At 43.1% G+C, this 24,012-nt stretch overlaps 1 protein-coding gene across 4 annotated transcripts in view; it reads left to right on the forward strand.

The window, feature by feature from the left end:
* Window positions 1–24,012, forward strand: part of LOC118224645 (protein FAM110B-like) — a 39,967-nt gene that overhangs the window by 11,048 nt on the left and 4,907 nt on the right. Inside the window, exon 2 of one of the 4 annotated variants that reach the window (XM_035412235.1) lies at window positions 10,205–10,287. The exons of 1 other annotated variant lie outside the window; for it this stretch is intronic. The gene's annotated coding sequence lies outside the window, so the exon portion shown is untranslated. Of the gene's footprint in view, window positions 1–3,376; window positions 3,453–10,204; window positions 10,288–13,661; window positions 13,809–24,012 lie in introns of those variants that run through there. 2 more of the 4 variants (XM_035412236.1, XM_035412237.1) reach the window with 2 other exon arrangements.

A 24,012-nucleotide genomic window follows, 5' to 3' on the forward strand; every position in this document is an offset into this window, starting at 1 on the left:
AGCGCTGGAAATGTGTGCTCAGCATAGGGCCCTTGCAAAGTCTGTGAGTGAGGTTTTGTAACTGCAAAGAAATGTTTCCGTGCTTTGGGGTGAAACCCGACTATCATTTTTAACTGAGCTTAACCTGCTTTGTTCAGGTTCTCTTGTGAGCGAGAACGTGCGCTGTTGACTTTGGCTCTTTTCCCCGCTGTAAAGCGAGTGCTTTCTGCGCGTATGTCATCCTCTGTCGGGCCGCTCTGTTTGCCGGCCCTGGTTTACAAAGCTGCTGTAATTTCACAGACTCTGTTGACGATTTGCCAGACCGTTCCGCCCCCCCCCCCCCCCCCCCAGTTAAACAAGGACACACTCAAGTAGTTCAACCTAGATTTGAACAGAACAGAGGTCATAGCAAGGGTCGATCTACAGTAAACACAGAAGCGGAATGAGTGAGGTGTGACTGACGTGGGGAGGTTTTGTCTGGGTGGCAGGCCAGTTGTCGCGCTCTTTTTTAAGTCACTGTGATGAAATACTTTAGTAGCACTCAGCAGCCAAGCCTGAAGTGCTGCGTAATATGCATTCGTTTGAAAAAGGAACAGTGGAAAAATTGGTATCTCCGCAGCTTGTTACATGAATGCTGATTTTGGAGAGTCTCCAAGCTGATTTACTGTTGAGAAATAAATCTGATTTATATTTCAATACATAGCAGTTTTCAGCGATATTTGGGTGTAAATCTGTGCTTTTGGTGTCAACCTCAGCCAGCACACATTTCAAGGCTGCCTTCTTGGCTGTGTTCATGTTTGGTTTATTGCAGATGTAGGAGATAGCATATCTTCCGAAAAATGACTTCACAACGTGATTTCACAACTCATTTCTTTTCACAATAAGTGATAGCATAGGTCATGGCTCTGTAATATATTATATCAGTGATATATGGGCATCTATAATTCATTACTAGGTGGATACGCTGTGGTGTCTGTTGCAGGGGTGTCTAGATACCCACACTACTTTCAGGATGTTGCCCTCCTCATAAAGGCTCTATTTGGAAAAGGTGCCTATGGGTGGGAAGTATTAGAATGATTGTGATTCTTTTTGGGCATAATTGTCATTATCATTTTGCGTTGGTTTTATTTGAAATGAATTAACTTGTACACCTGATATAAGCATGGTGTAATTCCAAATCTTGCATGATTTTTATGTTTCCTGGCTTTGAGGTTTGTAGACGGTTGCACTTATTGTATATGCAAATATTTTGTTTTTTATACATATATGAATATTTCAGTCCTCCTGCCGATAAGTAAAAATGAGGCAGTCTGGATTTGTGTGAGCTTTGGGTGGGATCTGCAGTAGCTGAATCCACAGAGCTGATTTTCAGAGCTGACACTGGTAGTCTGAAGGGCAGTAGGATGACTCCACGGGCAGCACACATTTAGTCTGTGTCCTGCAGGATTTAAAGGGCGGGAGCTAAAACTGAGCAATGAGGACACAGCTAGCTTTCATTTCCAGGCCTTCCCAAATTCACTGGTGTTTCACTTGGGACCCCAAGAATAATTTAACGTGGGGATCCACCCTCATTGCTGGAGCGATTTGAACATGTTCTGGTAATGACCCATTGGAGGGGCTGTAAAACTTCTCCTTGGCCAGATTTTTTAGCGGTACTCTGTCTTTATCCCCCACTGGTCAATCGGGCCCCTGTGAGTCTGCCTATTGTTCTGCAACCAAATCCTGTCTGTGTGAGCCCGACGTGTGAACAGCGGTCTGATAAGTGCACGTTTGTCTGCCTTCTCCCCGATCGATAGCAGAGAATGCAGAAGTGAGCCCTAATGGGTGTGATCGGGCACTCCGAACTTGGTTGAAAAGCTGATTTTGTGGAAGCGCAATGGGCTCAGGCCCGTACTGTGAACGGCTCGTTAAAAACCGACAGCGTGTACCGACAGCCACGTGTGTAACTCGCTGTGCTTCGGCGAGGATTCCTTGTTTTGCGGTGCGCTTTTAGTTTTGCGGGCCCCGACCAGGAGGCAGCTGAGAACCTCAGAGGGAAGGGGCGTGTGGGGATAGGGCTGGTTCGCCGTGCCGGGAGTTTGAGCGCTTCTGGAGGGCCATCTGTTCCTCTCCTTCGGCGCAGCAGCAGCAGCAGCCCGGCTGGCTGACATCTGGTGTGCGATGCTCTCATTGTCGGCCGGCCGATGTGTCAGACAGGCCACGGGTCAGAGAGGAGCGTGAATATCTGCCGCCGTCGCCCCCTGACACAAGTGTCGCCCCTTTGGCCAGACCTTGACCTGGCTTCAGTGCACAGACCCAGGCATTAAGAGGGTCTCAACTCCGGGCCACACGTTAGGCCGCTTGTGAAGGCACGAGCCCGCAGGCAGCGTTTCAGAGCCCAAAAGTTATTTGTCTCGCAATTGTAGCTCCGGATTTGTTTTGCTGTCTGATTCCATACTGTTTATGAACGTGCTGGAGATTATAGGATTAGGTTTTGCGGAGTGTAGCGAGTGTCCGCTCGCGTTTTCTGCAGTTTCTGCGTTCTGCTGACCGCCTCGTCTGTGGCGAAGTTTTCCCGCGGTGTCCCGCGAAGTCTGCCGGGGTGGCACGGCGCGGATGCTCCAGATTTATCGCGCATCAAGGGCAGGAGCGTGACGCCAGCGCTTTCCCGTTGCGTCCCACGTCTCCGCTCGCTTTGCCGCAGAACATTGCGCGAATCCGAGCGTGAAATTCCCCCGCGCCGCGGAGTTCCTGTTGTTAGAGGACGCTCTCTCTTCCGCGCCGCTGGGCCTCGGCTGGTTTAGCCGGGCCCGCGCCGGGCCAGTGGGGACGGGGAAGCTCAGCACGGGGACACGGGGGCCAGGCCGCTGCCCTGAGATCAAAGCACAACCAGCCAGACAGACGCCGAGTAGCTAAGTCCCATTCCATGGGCTTCTAAGCAGTGCTGCTGTTGAGAAAGCGACAGAGGGGGAGAAGGCAAGTTAGAGAGAGAATAAGCAAACGAGTGAGAGAAAGGGAGAGGAAAAGGGCACGGTGACTTTAACTCTGTATCTCAAGCGTAAACAGTAAATCAGAAAAAAACCCGAGTCTTCTGCAGCAGCCGTAACAAAAGAAGGGCGGATCGCATTGACTGCTCCTCTCCTTTCAATAGCGAGGCAGGGTTATTAAATGAATGCCTGGATCATGTTGTCTCCCAAGGATTTCATTATTAAAATTTAATTTTGCTGATACCCTGCACTGCCATTACCCCCCCCCCCCCTCCCTCCCCCACCCCCTACCCCCACCTCAGCACTGGGCTGGCCAATGGCTGCAATTAGATTAGCCGCTAGTGTCTGGGCCAATGGCAGCGGACGAGCCCCAGCGAGCATGTGCAGAATACTGCAGGTGTCTGTCTTCCTCTCCGGCACATGGAGCTGACGTCAGTACCTGAGAGCCTGTAGCCGTCTACGGCAGTCTGGAGCACTGCATCGGAGAGCACGGCACGGCTGCTCCAGGTACCCTTCCGCGAGGGGAGGGGGGGAGGCGGGGAGGAGGGGAGACAGGGGAGGAGGGCAGGAGGAAGGAGGAGAGGGCTGGTGTTTTGGGTTCAGCTTGGGGGGTGGGGGTGGGGGGGGGTTGAGCGGTGAGTCAGTGAAACTGTGAAAGCGCAGGCAGCGGGTGGCGATGGAGTCTGCTTTGTTTTCCCCGGCGCTTAAAGGTCAGCCCGTCTAGGGGCCGCGGCGGCGAGCGGGAGAGGCGGCATCGCGGTAATCGCTCCCGGGCTTTTATCGCCTTCCGCGATACGCGACCCTGCGCACAATGGCTGCTGATGATAATAGCTGTGTGATCTGATTGTGTGTGTGGGTGTGTGTGTGTGCGTGATTGCGCGTGTGTGTGTGCGGGTGTGTGCATTTGTGTGTGCGTGTGCATGTCTGTGTGTGTGTGTGCATGATTGCGTGTGAGTGCGTGTGTGTGCGTTTATGTATATCTGTGTGTTTGTGTGTGTCGTTGTGTGTATGAGAGAGAGAGAGAGAGAGAGACAGGAAAAGGAGTAAGAGCAAGAGAAGGAGCTTATTATTTAGGACTGGAGAGCTTTACTGAAAACTGGCTCAGCATAAAGAATCCCATTTGAAACAATTAGCTGTGGTGTACATGTCTGTATTGTCGGTTGTGTGTGTATGTCTGTGTGTGTTGCAAGGCGAGCTGTCATAAAGGATTATCGTTACATTGGCCTTGGTTGGGTAATGTTTGCATGGATATTGCCCGAATGGTAAATAAAGCAGTGCTGCCGTTTCTCCTGCCGTGTGTAGGGCAGTAGGCCTGTGTGGTACTGCCATCTCTGTCTGTGTGATATGCTGATGGGTCCAAGTCCTACTGCCTTGTAGAAGCAAGCTAGCTCAAGAATGGACCTTTCATTTGGTTGTTATGTTTCCTTGTAGGGGGATCTTTTATGTTGTCGCTTCGACATGTACTCTTTTTGAGCTATTGCTCCATTAGATGATGTTTTGGCCCTGTGCCATGTTTACAGTTGGTGTATGTGTATTCTTAGTTTGTACATTCTCAGTTTTTGTCAGTTCTGTCTTCTTACATTGGGCTCCAGCATTTGTATATCAAGTAGGCCTACACATATTTGAAATTAAATCTATCTTTGATTTCGTTGTGGAAAAAAACTAGAATATTCCAGAAATCATGTAGATAAAACATTTTTGGTTCTTTTCTCTACAGGCCATCTCAAGATGTTTTATCACGATGCATATTCCATGATGTCAGACACAAAAAGTGTCTGTGTGTGTGCAGGCTAGTATTTCAGGGACAGCTTTCATTAAAAGTAAACAGACTCCCTCTGTGAAGGAAGAACACAGCAAAATGGTGCTGATTACTTCAGATCTGGAAGCATTGGGCAGAGCAGCAGTACAGCGTCAGCACATTCACCTCACTTTCCCTAATTCTGCACAACTTACAAAATGCTGCTCTGTCTGACTCCGTCTCTGTTTCATTAACACCCAGACTTGGCGAGAGGAGGGGGTGTCGCGCGCGTGATGGAAAGTTAGGGCTTTGTCAACGCAATCGGTTCGGAAAGCTTTGTCGATTGAGGCAAACAATTTTGGGGGCTGGGGGTTGTTTGAGGAGAATGTCCCTGTTACCCTCACATTGTTTGCTTAGATCTATAACTTACTAAAAGCCCTTCCAGTCAAGCACATGGACATTGCTTTATTTTGTACATATACTTTCCGCACTGGAAGCTAGGCAAATGTGTCTTAAAAACCGATTGTCTGTCTTACAAAAACAGTGATCCGTATTATAAACAGTAAGAATAAGGTCTCTGTACTCCCCCTACACAACTGTGCATTGGTTCCCATGCAAAGATAAGGATTGCTCATTTTCATTAAGTTCTCATGAAAAATGACCCTACGCTGTGCTAATCCTTTATCCACGCACTTTGCTGCCAAACTCTGGAACAAAGTAGCATCAAAAGGGCTCACCAGATGTTGTCTGCTTACAGCCAAACAGTTGTATGCTGTCGTAATATATGATGGCTAAAGTGAACTACATCCATGCAGTGCACTCCATAAAAGAAGGTTAGATATGAAGCCAAGTCTCGGAGCTGTTATTCAGTGGTATTCTACAATGGTCCTGCATGCTTAAATGCACACTACAGCTCACTATACCATAGTGTAATGTGATGGTTAAAATCCCTTCATCCTCATAACCTGTGTGTGAAATAAGCTTGTGCTTTTGTGGCTTGTGAAGGTGCATTAGCCACATGCTAGTGCTAACCCTTAAGCAAGGCCATTGTGTCCCCAGTGCACTTCATCAAGGTTTGTGTTAATATTTGATGTCCTCTCGTTGTGAAGAGCTTGACTTTCCACTAATGTATTCTGCCTGTTGATAACAAGGGATAAAGGGATAAATGTTTCAGCTCTAAGATTTTTGTACTCAGGGATTTTTAACATTAATTTTTAACATTTATGCAGTTTTTTTTTTCTTTTCTGCTGACATTAAACTATCCTGTCACCTTTGACAAAATAATGGTGACAGAATATTGGATAAAATGCCTACAAAAGAATGACAGGCAGTATTTATCATCAACCTATTACTACACTGTTGGAAGGAAACACATTTCATTTTTTATTTAAGACTGTCTGTTCCTCACCGCCTGTTTATGAACATAGCTGTGCTATCTTTGTGCATTTGTTACAAATAAACAAATAAACAATAATTGTAATGAAACCAAACTGTAAAAAGACTGCATATGTTCACCCACCCTGATTGGTCATTGCCATATTTACTGCACTGCAGAGTCATTCAGTAACTGAGGCTTTGAGAAAATCTATTGAGTTGTTGTTCTCTGTTTTCATTGCATTACATCTGGTCCCATCATCGGTGCCGTGTTTATATTGATTTAATTCAGCTTAGAGAACTGTGATTAGTCATAATGCAGGAGAACCTCAGATGCTGGAATTATAGATGCATGCAAGGCCACATATGTGCGTTTCAGTGAAATCGGTCATAATCCCAGCAATTTTCTTGGATTGAGATTACACCTGTTTAATACCAGTATCTGGTATCATGAGTCACAATCGCGAGCCATCATGCTGTAAACTGTTTTTTAGCACGTCTATGCCACAGTGTCAGTGCACATGCTTCATCGTTCCCCTAATGTGTGCAGTGGCATGTTGCTGGGCTGAAAACCTTTTTGTTTGGGTCTTTGCAAAGATGGCCGCCACTAATTTTAGCAGCTTTAGCTTGATTGTATATGTGCATGTGGATCCTGCTGCAGATGTTTGAGCGTATGGACCCTCGTGTGTGAACACGCAGCACAGAAGGTGGTCGCTAATCCACCTGCGAGGTTGTGTGTGTCCTAGCGGACCTCGGCTGAGGCTTCATCCCTCACTGAGAGATCAGGAAGCTGTTACACATATTACCCTGGAGGCAGTCACGGAATCATTTGTTCCTTGTGATTTTCCTTTTTGCTTTGAGGGGAACAGCAGAGACGGTTACACCAGAACCTGAGGCCGGTGTACGCCAGTGCACCACATGTCCCAGCATGCACCACTCCCAGGAACCGATATGGTACGGGCTTCCCAGTGTCCATACCCATCAAACCTAGCAGCATCCAAAAAGAACAAAGGATTGTTCTGCAGTACTAGGACGGTCAAGAGGGGGCGTAGTCCTCTGTGTGCGTTGACTCGCGGGCGGCCATGATTAATGCTACCAGGGCCCTGGTGGGAGGAGCCGTGCTGACGAGAGACACAAGATGCAGCTGCGTGTCTGCCAGGAGGCCTTTTAGCAGCACTGCACTGTGGGGAATTAGCCACCTTTCCACCCGCACAGACCCTTCTGTCCTATCCCTTTCCTCATAGCAGTCATCTATCTGCAGAGTGGAGTAAATGTCTTCTCAAATACAGTCCCCATTTTTATCCTGGACATGCTATAATTACTGTAGTAGTCCTTTTAAACAACAAAACAAATCACGATCATGGCAACAGATGTAACATCTTGGTGCTGTATCTGTCATTGTCAGATTCTTATAAATTGATACATGCCTTTTTATGTATCTGGGTTGCTTGACCTTACCATCTGCTGTTAATTGCTGTGGTATTTGTGTTCTGCTTTGTGCTGCTCCATTCTGAAATGACGGTCCTTTCGTTTGAGGTTATTATAACACTGTCTTTATTGTTGGCTAGTTCTGCTAGAGTGAATAACACAACAAAGTCTCTCTGTCTGCGTCCAAGAGTGTTCTGCATTTTCAAAGAGCTCATCATCTGTGTACTTGAAACAAGATGCTTGTATATGAGCCTTGTTTATTTGAACTCAGACCCCATACGTAGTGTGGAATTTCACAAATGTTTTTGTAAGATCAGACGCATCTTGCCTTGTTATTGCTAATGAATATGATTGCAGAGTTTGATGGCCAATTTTGCTGATGAAACTAATCATTGTCCTTAACTGTGACTCAATGAAATAAAAGTGTTTTCTTGCATTTGGAAAGTTCAGCCCAAACCAGAAATATTTTTAAAATGTGTTTGCATTATATTCATTTTGTAATGATTTGGGATAATTTTGTGAAGAGCTGATGTTTCCAGGGTGATGGCTTTATATAACTTGTGTGGGAAGATGTTAAATAACATCTGTGGGTAAGTCACCATGAAAAGAAGCTCAATTAAATGAGCAGATCACCATGACTGAGTTCATTTCTTAATCTGTCCTCTCTGGCTCTGATACCTCGATTAGGGATTATAACCAGAGGCAGGACCGTCCATATCCTCCATATCCTCCCATCCACCACCAAGGGATTATCGTAGTCTTTTTTCCACATTGATGTCTAAAGAGGTGGGACATAGTTATTAGAGATAGGCTAATAGTTTTCTGATTGAAGTGTAAACTGTACATGGAAATTAGTAAGCATCATCATTATTAAGAAAAAAACATTGTGTTATTTAGAAACTATAAAATAATATAATTATTTTATATAAATATAAGTAAGTGTCTGGGTGTGTGTGTGTGGTGGGGGGCTTATCTGTGGGTATCTAGCGAATATTCAGATTCTTTGGCACCATGCTGTGGTGTGTGGATGAGCCTCTCGGCCTCGGATGAAATCTGGACCACGCCTGTGCCAGTAGCTGCACTGGGCGCGGCGCAGTTAGCGAGTGCATCTCCCAGGGTATGGGAGGGTTCAGCCAATGAGGGGGCCTGCATTTCATCGTGCTACAGCGACCCCTGCTGGTCGATTGGGTGCCCATGGGTTCCGTGCTAAACCCGCATATGGTAAATCTTCCTCTGACTCTGCTCTGCGTGGGCCTAGCTGCAGTCTGTGGCGTGAGAAGAAGCAGCTGGCAACACCGTGCGTTTCGGAGTAAAACCGAGGTTGTCTGCACTGTCCCAAATCGGGAGACTGAACTCTCCCGAATCAGCAGTGGGATTTGCGTATGAATGGGGCAGCAGTTGCAGATTGAACATTCCAAATTGGGATAAATGCTTTGAGGTGATTGGATACATGCAGCCCCGTTTTGGGTGCCAAATTAACAACAAAAAAAACATGCTTTAGAAGACACGATTCACCCATTTTCTGGTCCATTTTCTCCAGAAAATGGGTGAATCGTGTGTCGAAACCACATTTGAGTTGTGTAATATAATGAGTCACGACAGGCAGGCTGTTTTGCGCTCACATTGCAAAGGAGGCCGAAAGCGATAGCTCTTCACCAGATGAATTACAAGCAGGTATCTTCTGTCATTAAAACGTCGTTAATCTAATGTGCGAGGTACATGCGGATCCACAGAATTTATACTAACCTTCTTTCGCGTTTTTGTGTCTGATTTATAAAGGCCTGGCACTTGGTCATCTATCACCATGCCATAAGGCATCTCAAAGCATTCAGCGCGATCCATCCAATCTTAACATCATCTCTGACTAATGTTTCCAGCTAATTATAATAAGAGGGAGGTAATATTTTACTCCCTGCAAAATAAATAAAGCTGTGAAATGGTCTGGCTTTATTTAATAGGCGTAGGCCTTGGTCAGCATTAATCCTGGGTGCGATTGTTATGCAGGGCCTGCCCGTACAGCGCATCCCTTATTTCACGGCCGGTGCGACCGCGTTTCAGGCTAGCGCGTTCCGAGCAGCCCGGGACGGCGATGCGGGGGGGCTGTGTTTTGCTCACACTTTGGCCTGAGAGAGAGAGAGCGAGAGAGGGAGGTGAGAGCGGGGGTGGGTAGCGCTCTGGCTGAAGCGCAGCGATCGGCTGTTGCTGTGCAGGGTAGGCTCCGTAGTCCCAGACAGCCCCAGACTTCCTGTGTCACCTTGGAGAGCAGCAAGGCGTACAGTACGAGCGCGGCTTCCGCCCCCACCCTCAGGAGCACTCTTATGAGCCCCCCCCTCCCCTCGCCCTCCTCTCCATGACCAGAAAGGCTCGGGCCCAATCTGTCTCCTCCACACAGCGCACGCTGGCCGCATTGAGCAGGCAGCAGATCAGCCACACGGCAGCGCAGTGAGGTACACCAGTGCTGCAGTTTATCCCCTTTGGGGCCTCATAACAGCACATGAAGTCTGTTCTGGAGTAGGCTGTTATTAGCACACCAGGTTTTCCTGAGACTGAACGCTGCCAATGCAACAGGGCGTTAAAATGAGGTTAAACCCTCGCTCTTCAGTGCACGCCGTGCCCCTATTGATCGGCCGTTCTCGGGGGGGGGGGGGGGGGGGGGGGAATGGGCCGGGGCGAGAGGAGCATCTGGGGCTCAGCAGAGTGTATCTGGTTGTTTTTGTAGGTACCGCCCCCGCCGAGACCCCATGGCAGCTGGAAGAGAGGGGGGGGCCTGACTGCGGCGAGCCCTGAGCCCCACGCGCGCAGGTGAGGCCCGCGCTAACACAGCGCCGCCCCGTTCCCCCGTCCATCACGCCCGCGCCGAGCGTCAGCACGCTCGCCCGTTGTTCATTCGCTCGTTGAGCGTCCCTTCCTGACCGTCATTATCAGTCTGCTTCAAGGGTGATTACCCTCTGATTAAAACCCGCCGGCTCCGCTCGGCCTTAGCAAACGACGGGCAGCGGCGTGGCGGAGCGGAGGCACGGAGTCCGCGGGACCACGGCGGGCCGAGGCTGAGACGGGCGCCCACGTTAGTGCTCCGTCATCGCCGCGTGACCCGGGTCACGACTACCGAACGGCGACCGCCTAACGGCCGGGCTGGAAACACGGTTACAGCGTACCGCGGTCGAGCTGGAGTCGTAACTGCAGTTAGCATCAAATAGCGGCTGCAGACTCTCGGTCAGGCTGGAGTTGCAGTTATGCTGTGTGTTGGGTGGCAGGCGGTCTCTCCCAACAGATACCAAGCAGCTGCAGTCAAGCACGGTGCAGTTCCCCCGCACCTGCGTCAGGTCCTGCGTGTGTTTGAAGCGATTCTGCTAAGGGGTCGGGGCTGTCTCAGTGCTGGGACTTTACGACACAGTCTGGATTATCTCCACAGAAACTTCCCTTCCTGTTTCCTTCACAGCGTAATGAATGTACAACCTAGCAATTTTCTTTCAATAGCTCTTCATTGCTTAAACATACACCCAGGAATTCATGTGGAAACATAACTTGTCTATAATAGGAGAAGACATGCAATCCTGAAGGTTGTTTGTTTTACTCCACAAATTACCTTCCTGTGCTCATCATGCATTAATTCAAATTTAAACATTTAAAAATAAAAACTCCTGGCAGAGTTCCACCAGGCAGCACATTTGTGTGTCTGCTGAAGCTTAATGGGTGGCAGTGCTGTGGAAACATGAGAGTTCCTGTCTTAGGCACTGGCATTTAGCACTTATTAATGCATCTCATTAAGAATGCTTCATTAATCTATCGCATCTTTTTACAATGAAAACATTTCTGCTTTCGTGCTAAGTCAGCGTTTTGTTCCTGGGAAGGGGATTGAGACATTTATTTTCTGGCAGTGGAAGGTTTAACTTGTGTGTGATGTCACATACCCTGCTACCTAGATCAGTGTACCATGGGCTGTACTGTTGTTGTCAAAGTACATAACGATTAGACCAAAAATGCTTTAAGGTTCACTATGTAAGATTTTGGCCCTGTTTCTATATTTGTAGTACAGATTAATTATATTAGTGTTATTGCTGTCACATCATGGCTTGTAACCTTACAAGGTGAATTATGCAAATGAGTACTTTACACTCATTGGCTGTTTATTTACTGTAGATTATTTAGGCCAAGGAGATGGTCGGCTGTGTTTATCTTAGAGAGCTAACAGTTCCCTGACAAACTGGAACACCCCTCACTGTGACTCAGAGTGATGTGAATCACAAATTATTACGCATTAATTTTGGAAAACATCTGAAGTACATTGGTATGGACAGTGAATTTATTTATTTTCCATATGCACATAGTTATTGTGCACCTAAAAATTAACAGACAGAAATATTTTAAAAACTGATCAGAAATAGAACCTGCTTTGTGGTGTGCTTATTGCATTTCTGGGTGCTGTTGTGCATATATTTTCAGTTTTTGTTTGTACTTTTAGGTCAGTCTCTGCTCTTGGTTTTCCCAGTCCCTTGAGAGTGGGATCTAATGGTTGAGCGTAAGGCATCCATAAATCATTCAAATCCTGCACGGTTATCAAATCTTGCACAGACACATAATTGGACAAGAGGTTATTGTGCTGTGCGATTACTGTATATCGTATGTGGTTAAGTGGTTTTTGTGAGGCTAAGGGAGTTAATGGCTTCTCTGATGAAGAGATGCCATATCGTTGTAGGCTAATTGCTAGCGAGTCCCTCCCTAGTCTGGCACCATCAGGTGAAACTGTAGAATTTGAGCCAGAGGTCACATCGACCATAATATGCGATTCTCGGAAAATGTGCTGCCAATGTCACATCAACTCCCTCGATACAGATGCTTTATTGAAGATATTGGTACCTGCATGTGCTTCCCTGAAAAATGGGTTATCATGGACTGGTCCAGTTACTGCTGTGCCATCCAGCGTTCCCATCAAAACTGCAAAAATAAAAGAAAAGATTAAATCATTTATTTTCCTATTGATATGTAAAGACTTCAGGGTTGTGACACAGTAGTGCAGCATTGTAATGTATTTTACAGTACTGCTCATACAGTGTTCATGAGCTGTTTTTCTCAGTTTGCTAAAGTTAGCTTCCTACATAGGTTAGCTACTGGGGCTGATTCCCTTGTTACTGGATTTTTTATGCCAGGTATACAAAACAGTTGTTACAAAATGCAGTGCAGTGTGAATTAATACACAATAATGTGATATAAGTTTGGATACTACTTTTTCCATTTTGTTTTTGATTTTTTTTAATGGAAGCTTTTTAGAAATATTGTCACAAATCAGCAAAATTATATAATATTGTATATCACAATATAACAATATAACTTTCAGCCTCAAATGTTTGAAATTGTTAATTCTAGAAAAAATACTAAAATGAAGCCTGAACATAAAGACAAATGATAACAAACTGGGAAATGTAGAGAACTTTAAAAATAAAACCATTGTGTACAGAAAGATCTTATGAAAAATGGTTGAAGATGAAACATTTGCACTGTTTAACAAATGTTAACTTTAAATGATTGTTTGTGCCAGTGTAGATTAATGGCTGAATGATATTAGATATGTTTGGCAAAGTCTATATGGAAATTTTTATGAAATATCTTTATATATCTTGTTTGGATGTGGGTCACCTATCAGATAAGTGGCCTTTCGCCCTATTGTCTCTCTGCCAAACGAGGAAAGAATTGATCTGAGTTAATGCCATACAAATGTACTGTACACCATTTGGGGCCTCATAATTGATCCAGCAGAGACAGTAGTAGATGGTTCTGGAAAATAGAGCACATTTAGGACCTTACATAAGACACTGTGAAGCAGGGTGCTTTGACGTACTGCTATTTTTTCTTGATACAATCCTGTGTTTCAGCAAAAATGTACAATATTGCACAATTGATTTCACTTTTGCTTTGTTTGCTTTAGTCCTAATCTTTACAGTTTAGGAAAACAGAAATTTAAGAGAGCATTCTTATTTAATCATATGCACTGTAGAGATGTACTTGTAGTAATATACCGTACTCCAAAAATTTCCAAAAGGGATCTACTGGTGTTCTGAAATCAAGGTGTTTCTGTAAATTTGAATATCTTTGATCCCCCCCCCACCTCCATGCAATCCCATTTGTAACAGCTGTCAAGCGATGCCTAGCTTTGTTGATCATGTGATCGCCTTCAGTGCGCTTCTCATTTTTGGAGGAAGAAAGACTTGCGCTGTGCAAAAGCTATCAGCGCTGCTTAAAAATAGGCTTTCTCCTTCAAACGAGGATGGCTCCTCCAGTCTGTCTCTTTGAGGGCTGAACACGAGCAGGGAGAGAACTCCATGAGGGTATGTGTGGATGTTCATGTCTTTGATATTACAGTCAGATTGCTTCTCTTTGAGGAATTCTGCAGTGAGGGAGCTCTGGAATCGCACTCATTGCATGGGATGCATGGAAAGATCCGTGAGGAATGTGCGGAATCTTACGGTGTACATGGACCAAGCGCTGCCTCTGGAAATGAGCAGGTCAGCGGGCTGTCTGCGACGAATGGAACGATCTTGTATTGTTCACACAGCCTGTTGGCATGACAACCATTTTCTAGTTTACAAAACCCTTGGGCTAGTTTCAAGAACATTAACTCAGTGTAGCCATACAAAGCAGACATAATGACCTTTTGTTGCAACAATAGTTTCATGTAGTGATATACGTTAGTCTGAAAACCAGCATCGGAGATTCACAGTCATGCAGTGCTCGTATCTCTTACAGTGTGGTTGTGAAGCCATATTTTTGTCACATGATACCTGACTGATAAAAAATTACAATTCATAACATTCAGTATGAAGTATATATCACAATTAAAGATGTGTTGGCATTTTGCTATATTAAATGTGTAATATAGTGTATTGATTGATTTTGTATAAATTATTGAAATGTGCCTTATAAGATCATAGAAAAGGTTGTCTGGTGATTCTGTGTACCTCTCTCTTTATGTAATGGTACAGGAACAATGGCTGTGGTATGAAATCTCCTGCCTGGCAGCATCAGCTTCCATCTCTGGTAAAGTGGGTCACTGTGTCTGCCATGCTTTCGCATTGGAAGTGAAGACAGGGCACAGTGCTGCAGAGCACGCAGGCCATTACACCAACATTTTGGAATCCGGCTTAATTCACTTTGAGGTCACATAGGCGTGCGTGTGTAAACATTTGCCGATATTGGTATGTTTAATATTTTCTTTCAAATTTTATTTCATGTTGTTCTGTTCAAATATTTTATGTAGGGCATGTCAGCATTTAGGCTATACACCAGTAGTTCTCCAATAATAAAATGGCACTGTCCCTGTGCTGAATGCAGATGTACTGTAAGCCTTACGTTCGTTTTATTTTTATTTATTGTTTTTGTTTATTTTTTGAGGCTGTGAAATTCAATTTATTTCGGTTGTGCTGAAATACCAGTTCATTGCTGCAGACTGAACACTATAAATAGCACATGGCCCATTTACTAATAACAGCTGCTTGCTGTTGCATAAGATGCATCTGAAATTCTAATCATTTCCAGTAATGTATTTGTGAACAGTCTCATTGTTTACCTACTTGGAAGACTAAATCCTAGATGCTGACAAACAAAATAGATAACCATGCGTTTACTTTTAAGTTTCTCATTGTACCTCTGCATCAGTGCAGAAGAAGTGGATTCTGAATAGCTTTTCCCCTTTGGAGAGTTCCCCTGTGATTATCTGGAGCCAAAGGAATTACCAATAAATACGCAGACAATCTGATTAACTTTTTTGTTTTCATGCTTTAGCTTTGTAAACTAATACTTTGTGATATTATTAGCCAAGAATATGAAGGAAAGCGCATAAGATGTTTATTCGAAACTTGGTCCAACTAAAACCTAGCCCCACTGAGAGACTCTGCTGAAATACTTTAACCTTTTGACATGTAGAGTACTGTCATGGCCAGCTCATTCAAGCCATAACAAACAGGGCCAGCTTTTACTTGATCCTTTATACAATCAAGAAAAATGAGTATATGAGGTGTGTAGATAGTAGCCAGTGTGTAGTACTGGTGCTGGGTGCAATGACAGTGGCATAGAGTGAGTGGGTGTATATTGGAAAAAAGAAAATGGCAACAAAGTATAAATCAGGCCATCACTGTATTACGGACACTGGACACTGTATTACGTCATTCAGTCAATCGGTTATTTTCCATTAGTCAACAGGGAAGGCAAGCAATTGCATATGGCCTGTGATGCAACTAATTGCTGAATATTATATAATGTTGGCTCACAATGTGTAGAATGAATTGTACAGGTATTTGCTTGCTACTGTCTAATCCTAGCAACTAGTAGGCTAATTATTTCACTGGTTAAAGATAACAAAATAGCAACACGAAAACTAGTTTGTGGTCTCCATAGCTGTACGTGACATACAAACAGTTTTTAAAGAGATGGATGGTTTTGATGTACGGGAGCTGTAATACGGACAGCTGTATCTTTTTTACTGACAAGCCAAGCAACTACTGACAGCAAATGCTAGCATGTAGCTGCAAAAACATACATTCAAGCTATATGCTGACAAAGGTAATGAACAGCAAAAATGCATGTTGCAACTGAGCAATTAAAAATTACAACTTGCTGACTACACAATAAATTCATTTGCTAATACATATGCACTCACCCATAAAGCATTGGATTTGCCAATATCTATGGAAGTGCATGCATATGACATGATAGATATAGGTAAATCTCATACTCTCATACATTTGTAAGTATGCTAACCAGCCACTTGGCACTATAGCTGCCTACAGCAGTCATTACTGTGAAGGGTTTCACTGAAAGTTACATTAAAATGATTTCACTTCTAGTGGTGGAAAAGAATTGAAGAATTGTTGTTTATCTGCTAGTTTTCAACCTTTTCTGATCCAGGGAATGATTCCCCACCCTCTCCCTCCTTAAAGATATTCAGGCCTGGGCGTAACTTTATTTTGAATATTGGGAGGGTTGAAATACATAGACCCTGGGACCCTGAGAACTGTAACCCTTGAGGGGGTCAGGGGTCATGACCCCCAGAATACATTTTTTTAAAGAACAGCTGTGAATTTAACATTTCTGGTTAATTCTAAGGGAGCCCCATCATAGGTTAAAATGGGTTATATTTTTTAACAGAAAGTTATAATAGTTTATATTTTCCAAAATTGAAATACAGTCATTACATATGAAGTCTAGCCAGGGACCCCCTACAGTACCTTTAAGGAGCCAGAGGTCCAGGGAAAACCCAGGACTTTTAGTTACTAAATGTGGCACAATATTTCTTGAAATTGCCAAGACAACATTTCACTAAACAAAAAGTTATGGACTAATAGCAATTGCTGCAGAGCTACAGTTATATGCTGTCCATTAAATGCAGTCCATGATGTTCAGTTGTGAAAATTTGCAGACTATAATTTATATAATCACACTGGTATGTCTGTACCATCCAGAGGCATTTCAGATAATACCTACAGATCTGAGCTAAAGCTGTAAAATATAAAAAAATAAAAACATTTGTAGGTTATACGGGACAAACTGCATCGCCCTCTGTTAGGAGAAATGGATGCTTGGTGCATTTGGTAGATTATAGCTGAGTAAAGACTTTGTGGGGCTCTGTAGAACATCTATTCTGAATGTCATGGGTGTTGCAGTGCTGTGCAATTTTCATTATTTCAGCGTTTCAGCTCATTTACTGGCTCTACAGAAATACACATTTCTTTCATAACTTTTTTTTAGTGGATCAGTCATGTTAGTTATGTTAGTGATCAAGGCATGAAGCAGATTTACAGTAGTCTACATTGTTAGTGTTTGATTTTAGGGTTCATTCTAATATCTAATATTGATAGCTGCAGGTTTGCTAACAAGCCAAGTAAAAAAGTGTGTATGGCTCTTAGCTGTGGTAGGTAGTGAGCTTAAGTCTAAAAGGAAACAGCAATCTATAAATGAATAAAGGAAAATTTCGAAATAAATAAAATATCCTCTTTCGAATCTATTATCCAAACAGATTTAGGAAAGCTTTTTTGGATACTGGCTTGATCCATTTCTTGGCTGTAATCTCAAAAAATAAATAAGCAAGTATATAAATAAACGCTGTATTCTGCACTGTGTGAGGTCCACTGTAGACTTAATCTCCGGGTGGTGCATGTACTTAGAGGATCTGCTTCAGCTGTGGAGTACCACATTTTGAGTGTGACTTGGCAGTTGAAAAAACATATAGTGGCAGCTTAGATTTAAAACGAAAAGGTGACACCACATATCAACTTGATATATTTTTAGCTCGCTTCTCGGTTCTGTCTGGCTGTGGTTTTGCCGCATGGTGGGCACTGCGACTGTACAGAAGTCATACAGAGTATACTCGAGTGAAGGAAATGCCACTCTAGTCAACAGTAACTGTCTTTCTGTCTGTGTTGCTCTCTGTGTATCATGCTGCTTCTCATGGCACTGAGGATTTCATTATCTTCAACACATTTCAGTCATCTGGTTTTGGCTACCACTGATGTTCAAATTCAAATTAGTCTCTTAGTGCAAAAAAAAAAGAAAAGAAAAGGACCCACACGCACAATCTCAAATACCAGGACTATGAAACAAGCCTAACAACTTTTAAAAAGTTGTAAACTGCATGCAAGCTACTTCATGGGAAAAAAACAAAACAAATTAGGTCACCCATGGGGATGCCAGACATTGGCTAACACTACTGTTTTTATGTTCAGTCGGTCTTTAAATAAATATACAATAACCAAAATAATACAGTTTGTTTATTGAACTGCTAACAATGAACTGCTAAAGTGCCTTGCATTAAGAAATAGCTTAGCAAGCAGCTAACTTCATTTTACGGATGCAGAAAGGGAGGGAAAATAATCCAGGTGAGAAGCACTCACTGCACGCATTAATTTGACCAAACTTCACTCTTGTGCCGGGTGGCTAGAAAGTACAGAACGTGTTCCACATGCCAAATAGACACCTATAAGGGCCTATAAGCTTTTTATTTTCATTTATTTATTCATTTATTTTTACTATTTAAATGAATAAATAAATAAATGAATAAATAAAATTGGTTTCACTTCCGTAGTTTAAATTCAGCTTTATCAATTCTACCTCATTACTTTGGTTAAAAAACTTTTTTTTTTTTAACTCTGCTACTTGTAAGCTAATTGTTTATCAAAGCAGTTAAGCTATCACATGCTACTGGGAAATGTAGTTAAGCTAGTAGCTCCATTACATGTAGTTCCACTACTCCCTGACACTGGAAGCTAGTTTTCATTCCCAGGGCTAGGTTATTTGCTTTTCTACAGGCCCAGCAAGGTGCTACCTGGCAGAGATCCACTTGTCCCAGGGTGTCCAGGAAATCTTTATGATGTTTTTTTTTTTTTTTTGCTGGATGCTAGATACCTTATGGCTTGTTTCGGTTTTAAGTCCCAGTGGAGCCGGTGCCAAGGCCTGTGAAAGATTCTGGTGTTATCACATAAGTTTGACGGATCAGAGTAACCCCTTTCTTCTCCCCTGCCCCTGTGTGAGTGTCCAGCAGCTCTACACAAAATCAGACGGCCCTTTGAGCTCCAGAAATGAGAACAAATGCCCCGTTATTGGCCTGCTTGTGTAGTCACTGAGAAAATACACAAAAACTGCTTGATCCGCTCCAAAAAATACAACTGGAGAGACCGAGTGTGTGTCCCGTTGTGAGAGGGTGAGAGAAGACTTCAGTGGGACTTACTTTTCTCTGCACTTGGAACAGTGCTTTTAAGGACAACATACAGAATTTGTTTGCTTTTAGACTGTAAGGGAAAAGCTTTATAATATGCCCAGTAGAATGGTGGGCAAAATGAAAGGTCATTTAGAGAGAAGGTGGTGCTTCATTTGAAATTGCTACTGTGTGTGATAATTCTCCATAGCTTTCTAATTGCATTGATTCCTGAAATGCATTTGTGGGAGGTTGTTATAGTCACCCGTGAGCATCTTAAAGGCTTGCAAACACGAAGCACGCATATGGCTACTATTACAATTTCAAACAACACTTTCACAAGAAAGAGATGGCATGGTTTCAACAAACTAATAAGTAACTAAGTGCTTCGTCAATAATTATATTAATTTCTAAAAGCTGAGGTTGCTGTTATGACGACACATAAACTGTAGCAGTTTGGCTCTGTATTTGGGTGGTCCTGTAACACTGTAATATTATTAAGGACTTACTGGAGTCTTATTTTAGGTTTTCTGCAACGTTGTTATCCTGAAATTGTAAAGTATCTTTATTGTGTCCATTAATATCAGCAGTGACACTTGTATCGTGTTGCTTGGAGAGAGTGGTGACCCTGAGGAGTCGCCACATGTCCCTGTGCTCTCCTCATTACTGCCATGCTGTGATTTAGCCACCTCACTGTACACGCAATGGCCATTTTGGCTCGTTGAGCTAAGACAGTCACGGTTGAAGGTGAAGGTGAAGGTCTCATCTGTGAATTGAGGTTCACCCTGCAAGTTATCGTTCTGGTTGGAATAATATAACTGACTGTATAAATGACTTTAAGAATAGCTTTTTATTGGTGAATTAGTCTTCATTTAGGCTAATGTGTGTGGGGGAGGGGATATTTTTAAATATGTACTTAAAATGTTTCTGAGGCAAACTTTTGACTGTAGGTGTCAAAATGGCTGTGTTTTCTGTAATGCATTTCCTAATTCTAGTGTTGGAGAGATGTCACATGGTACCTGATTTGATTAGTCGGGCGACTAAATAAAGGAAAGAGGCAGGCTTTGAGGTAGGCTGCTCCCTTGACACAATGATGACATTTTGAATGGTGTAGCAGGGTTAGTTATTTGGAATGAGCTTGGAATTTACCTTTTACTGTTGTTACAGTAAAACTTTTTTTTGCCTAAATGACATTAGTGCATAGAGAATGGAAGGTGAGAAAGATGATGTAGCACTTTTCTTATTGCATGTTGTAAGCACATATATAGCCGTCATCATCATTATCCTGTTAGGTTAGGAAAATGAACTCATGGAGATATTATATAAGTTTTTGTGAGTGTTTTGTCACTGCAGAGAGTGTCTCTAAAATATATTTAAGCAATCCAATATGATCACGTTTTGGCCACTCACACAACTAGTGCGAGTTAATGAAAATACTGGTTCAAACTCAGGGTAATTCTAGTTCTCTCCCTAATTATTGTAATTCTACTGTATTATGTCTACAACCATAATCATACCTTGCTGTTCATATCATTCACTTTAATAATGCATAAACTCTATGCTTTTTTTCTTTGCTTTTCAACTTTTTTTCACATGATATTGCAGTTGGTTTGCCAACAGGAATTAGTGACCATTAAAGTACGTAAATATTAGCCCAGCTTGTCTTGGCCTGGCTTATCTGTAAATACAATCTTAATGGCTTCCTTTCATGATTTCTCCATGTCTAGGTAGCCTTATCTCGTAGACCCATATCTTTTTGTCACTATTTTATCAGTGATTGTCATCCTTTTATCTACTGCGCGTCCATTGCAGTGTCTGCATTACTCTCTCATAGACCAAACAGCTAGACAGGATAATCAAGCAGACGGCAGCAGCCAAACCACTCAACATTAGGTTAGCCTGCTCCCTTAAAGCATGTGGTGGTACCAGCACAGTGGGGGATGAAACATGACTTGAGTGGGTTGGTTGGCTCAGACTGGTGTGAGAGCTGAGATGTTATGTGAGGCGCATATGCAGCAGAACACTTTCTGCTGGAAGTCAGTGCAGGCTGTGGGCTCCTGAGGGGCTCATCCAGTCAGCACAGCCTGAGCTGTATAGCCTTGACATAGCTAGCTCAGGTCTGTATGACATCATTAGCTGACTAAGACTGGGACTTCATACTTCATATCAGCTGGACATAATTGGATTTGTCCGAGGATGGGTCTGAGTCAGTCAGGGTTCCCCAGGTTGCTGATGCATATATCCCCCCTAAGTACTCACTAGCTAGCTCTCATCGTGTTGGAATGATTGGCACTGCAGTATAAGCACAACTGTTGTATTCAGATGGGATAAAAGGAACACCCCCCAGATAAACAGGTATGCTGGGTGATGCAGTCAATCATGTGTTTTTATTTTATTTTAAATAAACAAAATTCACGAAATGCATCAGAAAGTGGTGTCCTTGTTTAAACAAAAAGATGCACTGATGCATCATCTATGGAAGACAAACGAAATTAAAGTAACCGACAGGTTGTACATTTGAAGTACAATTGATTGAAAACAAGTCCTGTGGGGGAGAACTAAATTGTATTTTGTAATACAACGTGACAGTTTAATTAACAAAGAGATGAGAGAAATAAATCAGTGCTTTCAATGCTGTTGGGGGTTGAGACTCACACCTAAACACAAGTTCTTGTTAATCCACTCAGGCATTAAATTATGGGCCTTGGCATTGGTATGTGTGTGTGTGTGTGTGCGTGTCGTGAGAGCATCATTTTTTTATTGATTTGGCTCTGTACACCACAATGTTAGGTCTGTAAGAAAACAATTCACATGTGGTTAAATTGCACTTTCTCAGCTGATTTCATCATGTAGAAATGACATTAGGAATGTTTATAAATAGCCCGCCCCACCCCCAAATCAGGACATCGTAATGTTTGGGACAAATGGCATCACGTGTTTTCAATTAGTCAGGTGCATTCCGCTGCTTTCTTAGTGCAGGTATAAGAGATCTTTCAGTATCTACTTTTGATTCTAACCTTTTGATTGCCATTGGAGTCTGTTATTGGCATTGGTCAACGTGAGGGCTAGAGTTGGGCCAAGGAAGCCATTATGAGGCTGAGAAAATAAGAGAAAAACAGTCAGAGATGTAGGCTAAACCTTAGGCTAACCAAAATCAACTGTTTGGAACATCAATTAGAAGAAAGAGCTCTGATGAGCTCAGTAATCTCAACGGGCCCTGGTAGGCCAAGGAAAGCTATCAATCTTTACCTATCATTAAAACAAAAAGTTTTAATTAATCACAATTTTTCTCAAAATAGCCATGACCATGCTTGTTGCCCTATGTGATGTTTTTCATTCGATCTCCGTAGCCTTTTGAAAGCTCATTACACCTGTGACAGATTTGTGTCATCCATCCAGGAAAATGCAGGCAAACGGGCTGCTGGTGCACCAACACAGGAGACTTGCAGAGCCCGTCACAAAGATGGCAGCGATGAAATAAATGATTTCATCGTTGTTTATCCTTGCTCCCCGTGCAGAGCTGCAGTGGTACAGTAGGCCATTATTGCCAGACCATGTCGCCATGTGCCAGGCGGTTTGATGTCATGCAGCGGTGGCAAGAAGGCGCCTTTCTCTGCAACTCTGCAAGCTCCCTCATTGCCTCAGTCTTCCACTGTTATTTCAGGCTTGTTTCTCTTTATGAGGTCAATCATGCAAATGTTATTTTCTGTGGCCCTGCTGATAGGCCGTGTATGAAAAGAATAATTACAAGCCCTGGCTGTGCATTTCCTTTCATGATCACAGAGTGGCTAATAACTTTGGATCCTGCCATGTACACAAAAGCACCAGCATATTCAGTTAGTTCCACCTGACTGATTTTGAATCTCCAGTGTTTGGTGACTGGAAATGGCACGACATCCAAAGGACACTCAGGTTTTGTGCCATTTTGCAGTTTGAATTTGGAAGTTTGTGCAGCATTGTAACACTGCTCAGCATTGTAATACTGCTGTACAAGTTTGTGCAGCATTGTTACACAGACAGCGTCTTTGAGTCTGTGAAAAGCGCTATATAAAATAAATGTATTAGTATTACAGACAGATAGCATATTTTCAAATACATGTTTAATCATGTTGTTTTTCACATTATGCATAAATGGCTTTATAATATCATTTTTAATTCATTGGACGACTTCCTGCTTTCCATGATATAAACACCATTAAGCATGCGTGTGGTATAGGATGTGGTCTTTAATGGTATTTAAAGACAAGTATTTAATGTTTTCTTAATAAACATCTCAAGGCAAGCTGTGTTTTTTTGGGAAAATAGTCCCTAGTGTGTTGTAAATGAACATAGATGTGCTGGGATGGGTTGATATTGCATCATAATTGCAATGTTCAAGGTCATAACTTTTGAATCAGACCTTGGTGTTAGTTTATGCTCTGTAAATGATTAAAGTTAATATAAGTTTTGACTTTGGCAGGTCACTTTGACTTTTCTCTGGAATAGTATTTTCAGTTTGGGCTTTAATTGGTTCCATTTGTCATCAACAGCCAATATGGCCTGCTTTTGGGACTGTTCAGGGTTAAAATGTGAGTGAAATCTGGGCAACCATTGATTTCATGCTCTCCTTGTCATCCTCTAGCTAGATAATCCATTTTTCCTAAATATAAAGGGCACATTTGTGATGATTAGGATTTAGGAAAGTACTGGTCAGTGCAGTAATCTGTATTGAATTGCAGAAAACCGGATCATGTGATTTACAGAGAATCTTCTGCATTCTGTCATGTATGCACCATAGAGGGAAACAGACGTTGTACAGTACAGTAGAAGGATATTGACCCAAATTAGAGTGGATGACTTGCTTAAGA

The sequence above is a fragment of the Anguilla anguilla genome, chromosome 4 (genome assembly GCF_013347855.1).
Source record: "Anguilla anguilla isolate fAngAng1 chromosome 4, fAngAng1.pri, whole genome shotgun sequence".
Lineage (NCBI taxonomy): Eukaryota > Metazoa > Chordata > Actinopteri > Anguilliformes > Anguillidae > Anguilla > Anguilla anguilla.